The 18,286-nt window shown below is 29.0% G+C and overlaps 1 protein-coding gene across 3 annotated transcripts in view; it reads left to right on the top strand.

Annotated features, from left to right (window-relative positions):
* The window catches only part of LOC132939174 (activating transcription factor 3-like), a 64,201-nt gene that overhangs the window by 29,588 nt on the left and 16,327 nt on the right, over positions 1–18,286 (top strand). The gene's annotated exons all lie outside the window — the stretch shown is intronic.

The raw sequence follows: 18,286 nt of genomic DNA, 5'->3' as shown, positions 1-18,286 counted from the left end.
ACTATCACGAACAATGTAAAAAAAAATATATGCATCCATGCAGTCACATATTTCAAATATTTTGATGCACATTAAATCAAGCTCATTAGGATATTATATTGCAGCATTAGGTACAATTATTAATTGGTACATCTACGATTTTTCATACATAAAAGTACATTTATTATTTTATTTACTTCGTTTACGTGAAAAAGAGGACGTCATATTATAGCACGTGCCTATTGTTTAGCATACGCAAGCTTCGGCCTCAGATAATCACTATTTATGTGATGTATAAAGTAGTTATAGGTGTCAGACGTCTGTACTAAGTTAATGACTCTTTCGAATAAAAATTAAATATTTAAAAAAATATATCGCACTTTTACTGTTTAATTTTAGTATTAAATTATTTATACAGGATGATTCAAATAAAGTATGTTAACCCTCCTCCCCTTTAATGAATGGATCAATTAAATTTCTGATTTTTAGAATATTTAAGTATATTTACTTAAGGACCATAATAACAAATACTTAGAGTTTTATACCAATTAAGGAATATCCTGTAGCTATAGAAACTTATTTTGTTCAAATTAGAGCCACAGCCGTTTCCGCAAATTACTTAGCAGAGGTTTCTGAATTACTGAAATGTATGCACTAGGGATATTATATTATTATGTATAATATATTAATATATTATAATATAATATATATCCATAATACCTAATTGTTTCACATAAAATATAAAATAAATATTATAATATATAATATTATATAGTAGACAGTAGCTATTCTATATTTTAAGGTACTATTAGTATACACAGATCATTTTTATAAATTATGAAATGTTGATAGATTTTATGAGTAAAATTTTAAAATCACCGTAACTCTCATATTATATCTTAAAAACCTATTATGGTGTACTATTCTTGGTTAACAAAGTTTAATGTCTCAAATACGACTCGCTTAAATTTAAATTTGGATTATCAAAATTAAAAAAAAATAATCAACAATTTACAATAAAATATGGAGGTACTTGTTTGAAAAAAAAATAAGTTTATTTATATCGCTATAGGACACTCCTTAAATGACAAAAAAAATTAAGTATTTGAAAATATAATTAATTTTGTAAGTCAATATAGATATTATATAGATATATTAGGTACATATAGGTACCTACTTATTGAAAATTCTAAAATCTAAATTTTTATGTAAGTACCTATATGTATTATTGAATTGAAAAATGAGGGTGAGCACTGAGCATGCTTGATGAAACCACTCTAAATATGGCCATTGGTATAATATTCATAATATGCGAATCTCATATATCTTTATCATGATATGTTTGTAGGTGTTACCATCATTGGGTATCATTTAATTGTATAGAAACTTGGTATGTAAATCGTTACCTATATTACCTAAATATAATTTACAAACATTTTAATAAAATATTGTTAAAAATTACGTATTAAAAATATTAATTTGTTAAAAAAAAGGAATGTAGGTACAAGATAACGACATATAATAATAATACATTATGCGGGTTGTCATTTTAAAAACAATATTGCTTTAAATAGTAGAATGTAGAAACGTAAGAGTTTAGAATTTATCAAAATAAGATAGTTTTATAGGTGTAATAAAAATCTTTATATTAGGTATTTAAATGTGTAGAAGTTATAATATCTTATAATATAATAACTGTATATATATTACGTTAAACGCCCTGTATAAACTTATCTATAAATTGTTTTGAAAGCGAAACAAATATTTTTTTTACATACAACTAAGTAGGTGTAAATTAACAGTTAATAATTGTATGCACATCATTACTTTAAAATATTTAACGATTCGTCATGATGGGTATCATTACAAGTTTTTGCCGTTTTATTTGACCTTTTCATATGGGTAAAAAGGTATAAGACATTTTTGCATTTAAAGTTTTTATAGTTTTTACCGTGATACTTATGGCAAAACGAAAAATATGTATATACGTTACACTTGAGTATTATCATTGTGTAAATGTTCTATTTTTTCTATCCAAAAATAAATACTTACTTGTATTTTGTTCACTTAGATAAATGCATATTGTAGGTATATTTTTACTCCCTTAAAACCATATTATTGTTAAGCAGCTATATAATTTTAATTTCCTCGTCTCTACTCTTTAGACTATTTTTAAGTTGTAACAATTAAGATTTATATTAACCACGTGTATTTTTTGTTGTAATGTATAGTACCTACCTCCAAATTATAATTCCACTGGCTGACGTTTTACCCCAATATCAAAAAAAAAAAAAAAAATGTTTTAAGTATATTGTTTTATCTATCTTTACTGATAAGATAAATAATATAAATTTTCCTTCTTGACTATAAAATATGATGATGAACATAAACAATATCTGTTAAAACATTAGTTACTGCGCCATAAATGTAAGTATACCTAGGCATATGTTTATCTTGAATAATTATGACAAATATTGAGTAATCGGCAAACAGTTTTGCCAAGGATGTATAGGTACCGACTGACTTGTTCATATAAAGTCCACACGCTATATTATTATCGGAAATGCGTGTGTATACCTATTTAAAATAACTAAGATTATCAAGATGTCTGTGTCTATAAGGTTCACAAGAAATAGGCAGGTACTAAGTAAGGCTCATAGTTATGCTAACTACACAATACATTCTGTATATTTTGTTACATCCGATAATATTAGTAGGAATTTAACAAAAAGTTACTTTTTTTTACTTACGGATTTGTTTTGGTGAAAAATAGATGCGAGTAATGCAAATTATACCTACTAATATTTATTATTTTATCAATTCGAATCTCCAGACAGTTTTCTGTCCTTATATAATTACTAATTACTTATTAGAAACTAGTTCATTGAATTATATTGTGTATTTAGTATTTGTTTCTGTAATGATATTAATGTATTATTTTATATTATGCAATTCTATATGAGATAACTCAAATTTAATTGATAGGTTTATTTCGTTTGCTTTTAAGATAACACGCAGCAAACTCTTATCAGATACTGTATCAAATAAAATGTCATAGGTAGGTTTTAATGAGCTAAATTCCAACTGTCAATTTTTATTTTCATCATTATAAATCATAATTGTATTGATAAAAAAAATTTGGTTTATAAGCACTAAAAATCATTTTGTTTTTGAAATAAATAATAAATAGTTAATAATAATTGTCAATATTAAATAAATAAGTACTTTTTACACATTTTTTTTTATAATTTGTTGCAATTATTATTGCTATTAATTAAATTGAACAAATATATTAATATTTACTATAGTCATTTTTATTGATAAACATTGTTTAAATGTACCTAATTTTTTTTACAATAACCTAAGTATGTCGATAACAATTTGTTTTATAATTTAACTAGACTTTTATAAAAAAAAAAATTGTTTCATAAAACAAGTTAAATATCATACAACAATATAAATTATAACCAATAATATATTATAAAATTATAATCGGATCGTTTGATCAGACATTAAAATTTAAACCCGTTGCTATTTGTTATTTTGGTCATACATTTGTGTTGGATGTTTATGTCTTTAACTTTTTTTTTATCGCCTATAAACATAATATATAATATAATATAGTATTATATATATACCTATATGGTATATAGGGTAATGTAATCGCCTAACTATATTAAATATAAATATTACGTATATAATATATTATGTATGAAGTGTATGAAGTGTATATAATATGTATTGAGGTTAATACTATAGATTTCAGACCACACAATGTAAAGTACGAAATAGCTACCTACTAAAGTATAGTGTTTTATGGTGGCCGGAGGCTTAAGGAGAAAATATATTATACGCGCAGTAAAATTGAACAACGGCTCAAAGAAACCTTGGACGTTTACAAAAATATATTTTTTCGCTAATAATAATTATTGTATAAATTTATCTTTTAGATTAGTGGAAAACTCCAGACATCTCCCCGAATTCAGATCATTTATAGCTAATTTTTTTTTATTATTATCTCGTTAATGACTCCCAGTGGTTTTAGTGGAAATAATTTACGTTAGTTTATATAGGTACACAATTATTTGTAGTGATGTTAATTTTTTACATTCATTTAATTTTTAATGGTGAAAGCAATATAATATTTTGTTTATATATGGGTATGCTGGCAAATGATAAATCGTAAGTCATGAATCTAGTGAATATTAAATACCCATTGGTGTATATATATTTATAGAAACTCTGTATTAGTATATATTACTATATAGTTGATGTCAGTAATGTAGGTATATAATATACTTTATTATATTAATATGTACATCTATAAAGGAAACAAAATCTAAGTATCATCCTCTAAACATTTAACACATACCTACCTATGTAGTTTAGCAATTAATTCTGTTATATAGTATTTTTGTCCATATATGTATATTGTATACTCTTGTAAGTACACTAAGTATTTAACAATAATCAATTATGATTGCTCCAAAGAAGTTGAATTATTAACGTTTTAAAAGTTGTTTCGAATGAGAGCCAATAAAGGAGTGAAAAATAAATGTTAACTCTTAAGTGCTCTTCACAGAAAGCAATTTCATGTTCAGCCTATATGCTTTTTGTAGTAGGTACCTGTACAATATTTGTCAAGGAATATAAATAAAAAACATCGATAAGCAATAATTATTCATAATTATTTATTATTATTATGATAATTATTTGTAACCAAACTTAAGAAAATCTGACTTAATATTTCACGTTACCAAATAAAATTAAAAACTTTCATTATTAAATGTTATGACTTATGATAGTACGTGTATTGTATTTTAAGGCTCAATTAATTTTTACAATGCTTAAACTTATTAAATTCACATTAATCTTGAGTCTTGACTTGGCAATGTATTTTTTATTTTTTTTATTTTTTTATTTCTGCAATTTATTTGTCTTGACAGTGTTTTTCTTTGTAACAATTATTCTTAATTAACATATAATTATATTATGCAAATAAACACTCAACGGCTGTTAATGTAAATTATTATTTAATTGGTGTTTAATATCTACAACATAATTACGAGTTCTCATTCAAATTTTAAACCCTAAACAATATTTTTTTAAAAATGATAGTATTTAAATAAACGGTTACCTGTCCTATATAATTATATAATATGCACATAATAACACGCATGAAAAAAATCTGTGATTGCCCAAATAAAAATTTTGTCCAACAGACGACTGATATTTGGACCTACAACCAGCACGCCACACGGTCAATACGTGCCATACGAAAAAAAATCTTTAGATACGCCGTACAAATTAAACACATATTTTTAGTCCACGATTTTTTTTCTGTATTTATGTCCACTAGAGTGTTTGCCTCGTTTCTTATACTTAAATAATTTGTTTAATGTCTTCCAAGTTCTATTTTCTATATCTGAGCGCACGGCAGTGAGCCAGACCAAGTTCAAGCAGCATATTCTGTATATCTTTACAAATTAACCAATTCATCCAGTATTTCCCTTTAAAATTTTTGTTTCTTGGCTTTTAAAATTGGATATAATGATCAAGCCAAAAAAACATAGGACAATGCAAAATTTTAGCCTATAATATGTAAGCCGTTTCAATATGCAGGAAACTTTCAAAGTTTATATTTTTTTATTGGCTCACTGACTATAGCCCATCACCATAATTATAATGCACTTCTCTTATAGGTAGAAACATGCAATTTGGCATACAGATTGATCATATTAATATAGTGTAAGCAAAGACATAAATATTTCTATCGTTTTTCATTTTGCATTAGTTTAAATATAGGTATAATACAAACCCTAATAAGCACAAAATTACAATGATACATTTTATAAATTCCCACTATTCTTAATAAATTCTGTTTTAAATTTTATAGTATAAACAATGCCGCATAATCAACAAAAAATAATGAAATCTCCATCAAAAACTTAACCATTATAAAAAGTCCAACTTAAAGTGATGGAAAGGAGAGAACTTAGAATAAAATAAAAATGTAAGATCTCCACCCAAAATAACTTGAAGTAGGTTTGTCTATGCTGAGGCAAAGCCGTTTTATGTCTCATTAAAATAATTTTGATTTTGAGAAATGAAAGATCGTACTTGCAGGTCATTTGCATGCCAGGCGTTGACAAAGCTCAAGAGGCTAATTCAGAAACTGGCTAAGTGTTAAGCAATAAAAAAAATAAATAAATAGTAGTTGCTTATGAAAGTAGGAGTAAAGTGAGGTTAGGTCCATAACCTTATGGACTTAAGAAAGAGTATACTTGCACCATTGCCACAATGTACAATAATATGTATCACTACTTTGATAGGCTGTCTTTTTTTTAAGTGCTCTAATTTGATTTAATGGATAGATTTTTGACGTAATATGTTTTCGGAAATAAAAAAAAATAACAAGCTTATTTAGAGACAAATTCAATTAATTATCCGATAAATAATTTAAAAAAGTCTCATCTATTGAGAGTTATATAACATACGATTATGAAAGGTTACGTAGTTTTTTATTATTATTATTATTATTATTATTATTATTATTAGAATTAGAATTACAGAATGATACACTAATCATGGTCACCCCGTTTTATCCTTTAATAACGCGTTTATTCATTTTCTCGTTTTTAGAATTTTTATTAACACTTAAAGCATATATTTTCATATAAGTAGGTTAGATTTTCTACACAATTTAAGAAATATTCTGATGCACACTTTTTTTCAAACGAGAACTACTATTTTTTGCTGTACTCTAGTAAATTTTTATTTGGGTGGTATTTTTTAAACTTTTGACGTGTTTTAATAAAAATGTGGACTTGTAATTTTTGTGTTATTAAACTTTATGTCCTAGGGGTAATAGTTTTTGACAATGGTTTTTCATAAAATATTAAGTATATTATATAATATTTAGTCTTCTACCTATTTATTATACTCGGTTAAATTTTAAAAATTATAAAATTGTAACAAATTTCCAATAATTTAAGATCATTATAATGTTTAAACTATCACAGCCTACATATCTTCTAAATCTATACTATTATCTGTAGTACACATAGCTTAATAAGTAATAACTCAACAACTATATTACTCGTTCAAATTTTGATTTAGATACAAAATTTTCCAAAAATCATTTGCTTGAAAAGTTACAGTAAAAAGGGTGGTTCTTAAATGTTATATCATCACATAATTCTCCTTAAACGGTATTAAAAATCTAAGTACTTATTTGATTATACAATAATACGTATTAAGTGTTAAATTGCCCTGTATAATATAGCTATGAGTTACATCATTACCTATATTATAAGTTCTATAGTACCTAATAAATAAAATATAATTATGTAAAAATATATAAATGACTGTATATTATAATATGAAAGGCATTTTTCGTACAGTTATTTAATGTTGGTATTATAACTAAATATTTTTTTAATTTTATACTGCATCTTACCAGATAGTTATCATTAAATAAAGAATAGAAGGTACCTACTAATTTAATACATTATTATGTATTGGCTCAAGTTCAACATTTTAGTATTTTACTTAATGCTATGTAGAGTAAATCTTTAAATCCTAACCACACCTAATAGCGGTTTAATTTATAGTTAAATGGCATAAATTATAAATATAACTCTAAAAAACAAATGGATCTCCGTGTTAACAAGGTCGTAAATGTTATTAGCTAGAATTGTATCATTAAAATTGTTTTAATTGAGATACAGCGCTAAGAATAAGATTATTATTATTGTATATTTTTCTTAAACTTCAATTAAAAATCGTAAAAAGTAAAATCAAAATTAAAATTAAAATATAATCCAATAAAATGTTAAATAAATTCTAATTATATTTATCTATTATATCTATCTTAAAGAATAACCATAAAATATGCAGTTTCTAAGTTATAACTGCATGTCATATAAGAATAAAATCTATAATATTACATATCTAAATTTGTTTTTCATGGTAGGTATTTAATAATAAATTTATATGTATGTATATATATTATATATGTATGAGTGTCAGCATGTGTGTGTGCTTGCGATTGAATGTAATTAACATCAACGATGGTTAATATGATTCGAGAACCTTTCTATACTATATATTATTTACCTGTGAATGAGTAAAAAATAAATATCAAATAAAAGTGGTCTCGAAGCGTGACCTTCGAGACGTTAAACATTAATCCGTTTATTATTTAGAAGGAATTCAATTCCGATATACCTACGATATTAATTAATACTTCCTAATAGTTCTGTTTCCGGGCATTAATAATTGCCACTATAATGTCGTGTATATGTAGCGGCAATACAAAATACAAACATCACGAATTTTATGTTTATAATATCTATCACTATAGTTCGAAAAATAGTTAATAGCCATGTCATACATTACAATTTTAGATGGATAATTGGATAAATCTGTGCAAACTTTGTGTCCAGAAAGTTGTCAACGCGTATTTAATAAGACGTTTGGCATAAGAATTTGGTTTTTAAACATTATTAATTCATATTATATTCTGCGCGTGGAGAAGTGCACACTTTTTATTTGCGATATTGTGTTGTTGATAATTCTACGGCAGTATTCGGCATTTCAAACGCGTAGACGATTTAATATTGCGTGTTATCCGCTGATGAACGTGTCGCGGTGCAGTACTCGTATCGGTGAGGAAACGATAATAAAACTAAATGGGTGTTCCTGGAACAGGAATAAAAATAAAAAACTAAACCTGTTGATTCGCCATTTGAAAATAACGAGAACCATTGTCGACGAGAATTAACACGAACTACCACCACACATGTACGACATGCATACAGAATAATGCAGTTGCAATGGGCGCAGTCACCACCTACATAATACACGTACTTTTATATTATTATACTGTAGTTCCGGATGTATAGAAATATTAGCTGCATTTAAAATTTAAAAAAAATTTTTATCAATGATATTGTATGGTTATATTTTGTAGGAAAAAAAAATTATAAGTACATAGTAAGATGTGAAATATTTTCGTTAAGTTAACAGTATAATATTTCGGTAGAATTTTACTATAACACGGTATATACCGCACTCTTCAGCCGTTCACTCTGTATACTCAAAATGTCGTTATCTTTATGGCCGGATCGTGACGTTGACCGGGATCTGCAGCAAGTTTGATATCGTGCAGCAGAGGAATACGTATATTTTCGTGAAAAAAATCGCACGTCAACTTGCATTGTTCTAAACTCGATACTATTGTTTGCCTTTTTCGTTATTTCCTTTATTGCATACAATAAAAAATAATAATAAATAAATAAACCGCACGTATTGTAAAGTCTCAGTGTGGATATATATATATATATATATATATGTATAATGTATAAGATAAAACGTTGCCGGTTGGAATCGTTCCATGTACATTATTTTTCTCTCTTTTTTTTATCATTAATATTAAACTGGAGCATGTGTGAGCCATAAATTTTGGGCGCACAGACGCACACGTCTGCACAACACGGTGAAATGTTATGTACCAAATGATCGTGAGAATTCAGCATGTGTATCATCCCGGGGAATCGTTTTTTTTCTTTCTTTCTCATTTTTTATTTTATTTTTTAGCCTCGCTGTCTTTGGTCGCCCCGATTGTTCTGAGAATGCAAATCAAACGATTAATATTTCAATAATGTAATTCAAGAAACAATAATATAATAATTGTATATAATATTATAGTCATTCTACAACGCCTCGCGTTCATAATATAAGCACCTATATAACAATATGTAACACGCATCACATCACCATCGGCCACTTAATCCAAAAACGGTCCACGGGTTCCGAGTAATAATTATACAATGCGTAAAATCTCTTGGGATAAACGACGCTGCGTGCAAATTGCAATTACACATAAGTATAGGTATATACAATACCGCGACGTCCTGGTGCATTGTTATATTATGATATTATAATATGTATGCGCGCAAGGGCGTTGGAAACACAACAAACGGTCCTAAAATTAAAAGCTTAAAATATAATATAATACCTATTATACCAATTGTCACCTACATTCGCAAATCACTGCACTGTCGATAAATTAATATTCTACAGTTAGTGCGACTATCTAGTGTAAGTATTATTATAGGTATACGCATTTAGAATATTCTGCATAATATGGTGTATAATTGTTATTGTACATAACTACCGCATATTATACAGTTTTGAAGTTTAAATTTACCCGTATCGCCGTGACAACTATGGTTGAACACATTGCTGTTTGGCTGTTGGCTATGTGCCATTAGTAATTAATTTTACTAGGTTTGTTTTCATTTACATCACTTTATACCATGCGGTTACAATTTTTTTCGAACAGTTTATAAAAAATAAAATTATACGTTAAGTTGACGTGTTGAGAAATCAATAACAGACTTCAATAATAATAAAATAAACCAACGGCGTACAAAGTAAGTGTTGCCAATGATTTAAAACTTGTACACAAAGGTAAACTCGACGTCTTAAAGATTAAATGCTCAGTTTCTAAAAAATAAAACGATATAATGGATTGGCGTGGCACGTTGGCTGCTACCAGTCGCAGAATGCGACTGGGAGTAAGTATCGGCTACAGCTACTAACTCCCGGATGGGTGACCACCCGGGTTCATAGTAGTTAAAAACCTTGCCACACATACACGTGTTTGCTACAAACCGTAAAACAATCGTAAAAACAAACTACCGCACCAACCTTACCCCTAGTCCCTACCACATTTCATAACCCCTACAACAGCTAATGGCCTTAGTCGCCGGGCTTAAGTTCAATAAAAAAAAAAAAAACTATACAAATAATGTTTGCAAAATAAGTCATCCGCATAATTATTATTTCATACATTTTTAATAATCATTATCGATATTAAAATATTATATTATAACAGCATAATAATGAAATAAATATAATATTGTGATCCTTTTTTTGACCATCAATAACATCGTATTATCTTAAATGTAGATACCTATGTCTAAAAACAACTTTTGTGCAGTTTTTCATGAATCAATCTTTGATTATTTAATTGTTGAATTACTTGAATTATACATTTCCTTCAATTGTGCTGCATGTTTTCGAAGTTAATTATGAGGTTGTTTAAAAATAATTATATAAAAGATTGTGTGATAAATGTTTAAAGTTTTTAATTATAACATTATATCTACCGTATATTAGACTATAACCATTTACAAAACTACGTTGCCTTGAACTGCCTTATCTGTTTTTTGTAAGCTGGGAGTCTTTTTTTCTTTTGAATTTTGCTGTCCTCTTAATTTTTCTCCGTGACATTCATAGTACTTTAGCACATTTTATTCTATGAAAATTAAATAAAACCAGATAAAATTACAAAATTCCTAACACATTTTTTTTCTCTCCTGATTGAAAGTTTCGAAATTTATCACTATTATATTTAACGTATTATATTATATTATACAATACTTTTGAATGAGTTATTTTTTTTAGTGTTTTAAGACGGGAAGATATACGTATAAATAATTACGCGTCGTTTCTAATTCGACTATCCAGTTCAAGACTGCAACAACTCGAAACATAACAAATCCGAGTTATATGCACCATCTTATGACGATTTCAGTTCAAGAACGCAATAAAATACAGTTAAATTATTGACCACGAGAGAGCATTCTCAATATTATAATTCAAATTTTACATTACGTTACATAGAGAAACAATAAAGAAAACACATTATACCCAATAAACCAATATTTTGAGTTGTTGCAGTCTTGAACTGGATAGTCGCTATGCAAACATTGAAACATATATAATATGAATATCAAATCGTATAATGTGCATGTATATTTTTATGTTATTGCGCACAATACCTGGTTTTATATTATTCAAGGAGAGAAAAAAGTTTACATTTCTCGGAATTTAGTTATAATTGTGTATTGGATTTGGTCAATAAACAATATAAATTTCATAAAAGTTATTACGTTATTTTACTCGAAAAGACTACTCACGCTGTATAATAGAAAACGTTATCATCGTGTAATGTATTATAATATTACAATATAATATGTGGTACTTTGGGTGTACTATGTGTATTATTATATGTATATATTATATAAGTATATAACCGCGTATCACAAAAAAAGATAATAATTCACCGCCACCCTTAAAAAAATATTAGCCGGTATAATATATTATTATGACGATGATAATAACAAAATGTAAAGGAATTTTATCTTTCTTTGTAACCGGCAGCAGTTTAGACCAGCTGTCTATTATATACCTGCAGTTTACCTATACGGTTATAATATTATTACAACGTCGTCGAAACGAGTTTATTTTGTTTTTGTCGCCACTCGCCACCCGTCGCCGCGCCGCCACTGATCGAGCGCCGTTAGATTGATACAATATAACATATTATTTTAAAACCAATACCTTTCATTCCTAATCGCTGTACCAACAAACTAATGGCCGAGTGGGTACTTATATGGATCTATATATAATATGGTTGCATTGTCGTTTTAATTTTCTTTTTCTTTTTCTTTATACCTTCGGAGTGTGTCTATTAACGCAATAATTATCCAAGTCTTAACTGTAGGTAGGTACCTCTATAGGCTATATAAGTATCTCGAAGGTCTGACAGAATGCAATAGCTTACTATTATAATATCTAATATTCGGTGTATACGTCACATTATCTACAGATGTATTTATTATTATTATTTTTTTTATTAAATCGTAAAACAATATCACATACTTACCTATAACTTATTTAAATTACAATTTATCTATCTTATTTAAGCAAACTTGCGATAGAGATATTGATAGTTAAGATATTATAGGTAAAATTCAAAATTTTATATTACATTGTATAAGTTTGCAACGCTTACCGATTATTCGATAATATAACTTAATATAACTTCGTTATCTGACTTTTCGGTGAACTGAACTTCGGCGACGACGGTTTAATTTATATATACCGAAGGGTTGTTAATCGGGAGCTATATGCTGCAACAGATGTCTCGTCGAATAATATTGTAATGCACGCGACGCGCGTCTTCGCCTACCGCCACACACACACACACACACACACACACATCAATCTATCACTAATAACTATTATTGTATGGATATCAAATGACCAAATAATATATAGGTAGGCATAGGTCCTCGTGACGTGAATCTCGAGTTGTACGCCTGCAGCACGTCCGCTCGTCGAGTCTCCTGCAGCTATCGCGCGGTAAGCTCTTCGTGAGCCTTTCGTTTTCATTTGACGCGCGCCAGAAAATAAATAATGGGTAATTTCTACGGTAATGAAATTTTCGCAACACACACGCCGACGCCGCCGCTGACAGTCGTTATATTATGATCGGTCTTCGCGCGCGGGAGTCCAAGGCCGGCACGGCTCTTCGTGACTGTTGTACACACACACACACAAGTACTTGAACTCATGAAATATATATATATAAATAATAATAATAATACATTTATTTAATATACATAAATGTGTGTGTGTGTGTGTGTGTGAGTGTGTGTGTGTGTTTGTATGTGAGTGCGCGCGCAGGTAGGTTAGGCGCATACGGTGCGAAGGTACATATATCGTCTTGTCATGGTAATAGCGAGTTTATATTTTATTTGTTTGTTTGGTTTTTTCTTTCTATTTTTCGTGTGCGATATTCGGGTCACACGAGCTGCGCATTGTGTACAGCAGGACGCGCGCGTGGGAACATCACGGTACGACTTTGACACGTTTAAAATAATAAAAAAAAAAATTCCGTCTTATCGTCGACAGCGGGATTAAACGATTTTTCTTTTGTTTTACTACAATAATCGGGACATGATCCAATTATCATTGCTTGTCTATACAGATAGAAAAACCACCGATGTAGTAGGACGTGTGATGTACATAATATATGCCAACAAACATAATATTATATTATGACGTGTGCGATAAAAATATGTCACGAAAATAGCTGGTAGCGTATTGGCTGCACACTGCTACCACGGTACAATTATGATTAATTTACTTGCGATTATAAAATAATAATAGTATTTTATTAAAATTCCTCCAGCTTGTAGAGCTCAAAGTGGTGTTTTTAATTTTCTCATGTGTTCTAACTTTAAATTTGTTAACAACTTTATGACTTAAAAAGTATCCTACAATTTTACTGTGCCGGTTGATGAATGTCGTGCACGTATGTTGATTATATTACTCTACATTGCTACGTTCTACAACTGTAAAAATTAAAACTAATTTTACTGTTTGGAGTGCATTTGAATTATTAGAACAATTAAAAGTCCGCAACAAGAGTTAAAGTCTTCAATAAATGACAATAATAATAATAAAAAAACGGTCGTGTATTATTTGATATTATTTGTTCAGTGTTTGTTTTAAATTTTTAATGGACCCTTTATAATACGTTTTCTTAATATACATATTACTCAATAATTATCATTCAACCCGCATTGAGTAACAATGCATTTACTGCAGTAAAGTGCATTTCCGTGTATTCAATTAAATGTTTTATTAATTATCATAAAACTAACAAATCATATGATTATTTATATTATAGTTTGATTAGAAATTATTATATTATAATATAATAATTATATTTCTTTTTTTAAATTGACACGGTGCAAATATGTGTAGTTTTTTAGCGTTTGTTTGTCATTATTATTTATTGCGTAGAAATTTGAAAATTGAAATATACTTTGGTAGATTTAAACAGTTGATTTATTATTATATAGTACCTACTTATATGTGATTAGTGGTTAATAGCGCATTGCAACACGAGTAAAGATAACACGCTAAGACATGCATGCAAATTGAAAACTCGAGAACTTTGTATTCACTATATGAAGTTATAAAGTTATTTAATAAGTACAACTTATGTGGATAATTTTACGATAATATAATACAACATAAATTATGATAATTATAAATCCATTGATTCTATATGTAATGAGTACCTAAATATATATAACTGTTAAACTGTATGTTTATATCAGATAATTCATAAATTTCAAGCATTTATAGAGTTGAACTGTAAAAAAAAAAACTATTATAAATATATCTGATTTGGAATTTAAACGATTTACATGAAATATTACAATGTAATTGTAATGTTGTACGGCGCTTTACAAGTAAACATTTGAAGAACACGATTCGATTCTTACGCTTTTATCAAATTAACAGTATTGGTAGTGCAATATTGTTGTATAATGGAGAACGATTTCGTATGTTTATAAAAACTGATGAATGATTTTGATTTTTTTTAAATCAAAATTGTATAGCACTAAATCGGTGCTTATGCGACGTACCTACATGTGATTTAATATATCGTTGTAGAGACGCTGTTGGTTGTTAAAATCTTATAATATTATAATAATATAATGTGTATTCATCTATATTATTAGGTATATGAAAATGAATGCTTGTCTGTGTGTGTGTGTGTGTCCTTTATGTATTCCTAAACGATTGGACCTATTTTTATGAAATTTTTTCTGTGTGTTTGAATGGTTCCCGGGATGATTTAGATTCCTAATTGAACCCGGTAGGTCTAACTTGGGGAGGTGCTCAAACGGGGATTTTGAGATTTACGGTGGACATTTTTGTATATGAATAGTGATTGCTATTGGTTATAGGAGAAATAATTAGTATTTATTATTTTATCTGTTGCTATTGGTTAATCGAGCAGATCAGGTGCAACCATAATGCATCAAATCGAATTTTCACACAATGTCACATTATATTGTCTGCGATCCGACGTAGTCGGATTCCTTAGCGGCGAGTCTGAGTTGCACCCGCAACTAGTTGAAAAATCATAATTTTTTTAAAAAATTTTATTTTTTACTAGCAACGAAGTGGGTGGGATCAGCTAGTGTATATAAAATAATCGCAACACTATGGAAGAAAAAAATCATCCATGCCACTCTAATACATATATGTTTTCGTCGTGTGGTAAAAAAAATAATAGAAAACAATCTCGTGATTTATTTATTTTTACTTAACTTGTAGTTCTAGGAATAGAAATTGAGTTGAGTTAAATAATGTTTTTTTTTACATTATAATATAATGTATATTATGCGAAAGAGGCGCCTAGGAGTTACGTTCGCAGAAACCCATGTGGTGTGTCCCGCACTCAACTATAGGTTTCCATTCGTCCCAACGCATGTGTGTATAATATATCTAAATGTTTATATTGTATACAGAGTGTCCCACCGGCCACCGCGTGAGCACCCACTTCTCACCAACCAAGTCGTTACTATAAGTACATTACCTTCAAGAACTTAAAACTGGCAACAGTATATATGAGTGTAAGTATAATGGAAATTAAAAGTTCAACTTTTAAAATACCTATGAATATTTATACTAGCTGGTAATACTGCAAGTACCTTTACTATAAGTTTTATGAAAGCTACTCTCTAATTTTATTATATTTTTTATTTCAAGCCAAGGTAAACCGAAAATAATCTACATCTATGAATTGTATATAATATAACTGTGGTTCCCCTATTATACAGTGGTCGTCCTGCAAAACGATAATATTTCAAAAATTTAAACCGAAAATTAAAGTTAATGACAGGGACAATCGCTGTTGTGGTGCAGAAACACCCTGTATCAATAATGCATACACATACTTATACTTATATTAGTGCGTATGTGAGTCAGGTTGTTATTGAGCTTCTAATCAAATATCAGGTAGAAAATGAATTTCTGACAGGGATAAACCCTTTTGTGGTGAAACACACTGTATATTGATAAATCATAATGCACATATATATATAAACACGTACTGTATATTATGTGACTCAGTGCGCTTGCGCTTCTATATTAAATGTGAATACTTGTGTGTGGCGTATAATTATTGCGTTAGCGTTTCGTTGCGGCGGTCGTCCATATTATTATAACTGACCGGAAACGCTCTGCACATACGTAGGTATTATGTGGAGGCCGTGCGGAACGAAAAAAAGTAAAACCGAATCCTCTCGTCGACTTTATGATGATACTTATATATTATATGTTCGCTCGGGTCGGGTTCGGATCGTCGTGGATTGAGAACTGCAATCGAAGCCGACGAGATGTTTTCCCTTCGAGATTCCGCATCACGGGACTAGCGGGAAAACCTATCAAATTAATAATGATGATAATATACGATGTACGACGTGCGGAAAAACGATTCGTCCGGTAAAAATCTCCGGTTCGACAGTTAATGTGTGGAAAAATAGGTAGAAAATAATCAAACACGCGACGGCCACATAATAATGATATTATAACAATTGAATTAAACAATGAGATTTTCTCACTATGCGGGGTTACACGTCAAACACATATAGGTACATATTATATTTATTAAATGCGTGCTCGGATATAATATAATAATATGCACGTCTTATGCAACTTGATGAAACGTTTGGATCGTCTGAAAGTCGAATGGCTGCCAAGGTTGTTCGGGCTCGCGGACAGGGAAAAAAATCATAAAAATAACCGCTTTATTATTACTATTTGAGCCCATCGTACGCCGGAAAAAATAAGCGTGTGTGTGCAGTACATCGCGGGACGCGCGCGCAATACACAAATTATTATTTATTACGAATTACCTACATAGTAACCGTCAAAATCTAACAAATCACGATACAATATCGAGGGCGTTCGTTGCATGATATAGGTAGGTTTTATAGGTATTATTATCATCACAATACATATTATAGCAGAGATCTCGATAAGTAACAACAATCGTCTATTATTTTTTTTTCCTACGGTTTTGTGGTATACAGGAATAATATACTGTCCGCACACCTTTATACCGCGGTTACCATAACAAAGTACGTTAGCAATAGGTATACGGCTATATCATTATAATATAGTTACGTGGTCACAAAACAAATTAATTATCAATCGACCGTTTAACGATAGGTATTACACCCACTAAAATTCGGAATTCTGGAGAAAAAAAGTATGCACATAAATAATAATAATACTCGTTCGTTTACAATATTCTCACCACATTCTAATATCATATGGTTTATAACAAAAGTAATAATATTATATTATTATATACGCGGTACGTGTTCGTCAATATTGGCGTACCGAGTTGTTTTTTTTATTAAACAAATGTGAAAACGTATTTGATAATTTACCCACAGCTGACATTGTCGTAGTGCTGATTGCATATGATATAAATGTGTGACCAATTTTCGTTTTATTTTTTACCTTTAATCGTTAACTTCTATTATTTTTTATAACAACGAAGTATTAAGACAATCGTAATAAATGCATTGCGTTGTGTGCAGTATCTGCAGATGGTAGATTTGTTGGAACTAAAATT

Source organism: Metopolophium dirhodum, chromosome 2 (assembly GCF_019925205.1).
Source record: "Metopolophium dirhodum isolate CAU chromosome 2, ASM1992520v1, whole genome shotgun sequence".
Lineage (NCBI taxonomy): Eukaryota > Metazoa > Arthropoda > Insecta > Hemiptera > Aphididae > Metopolophium > Metopolophium dirhodum.
Note: the sequence above shows the minus strand (reverse complement) of the source record. Positions and strands in the feature narration are given on the sequence as shown.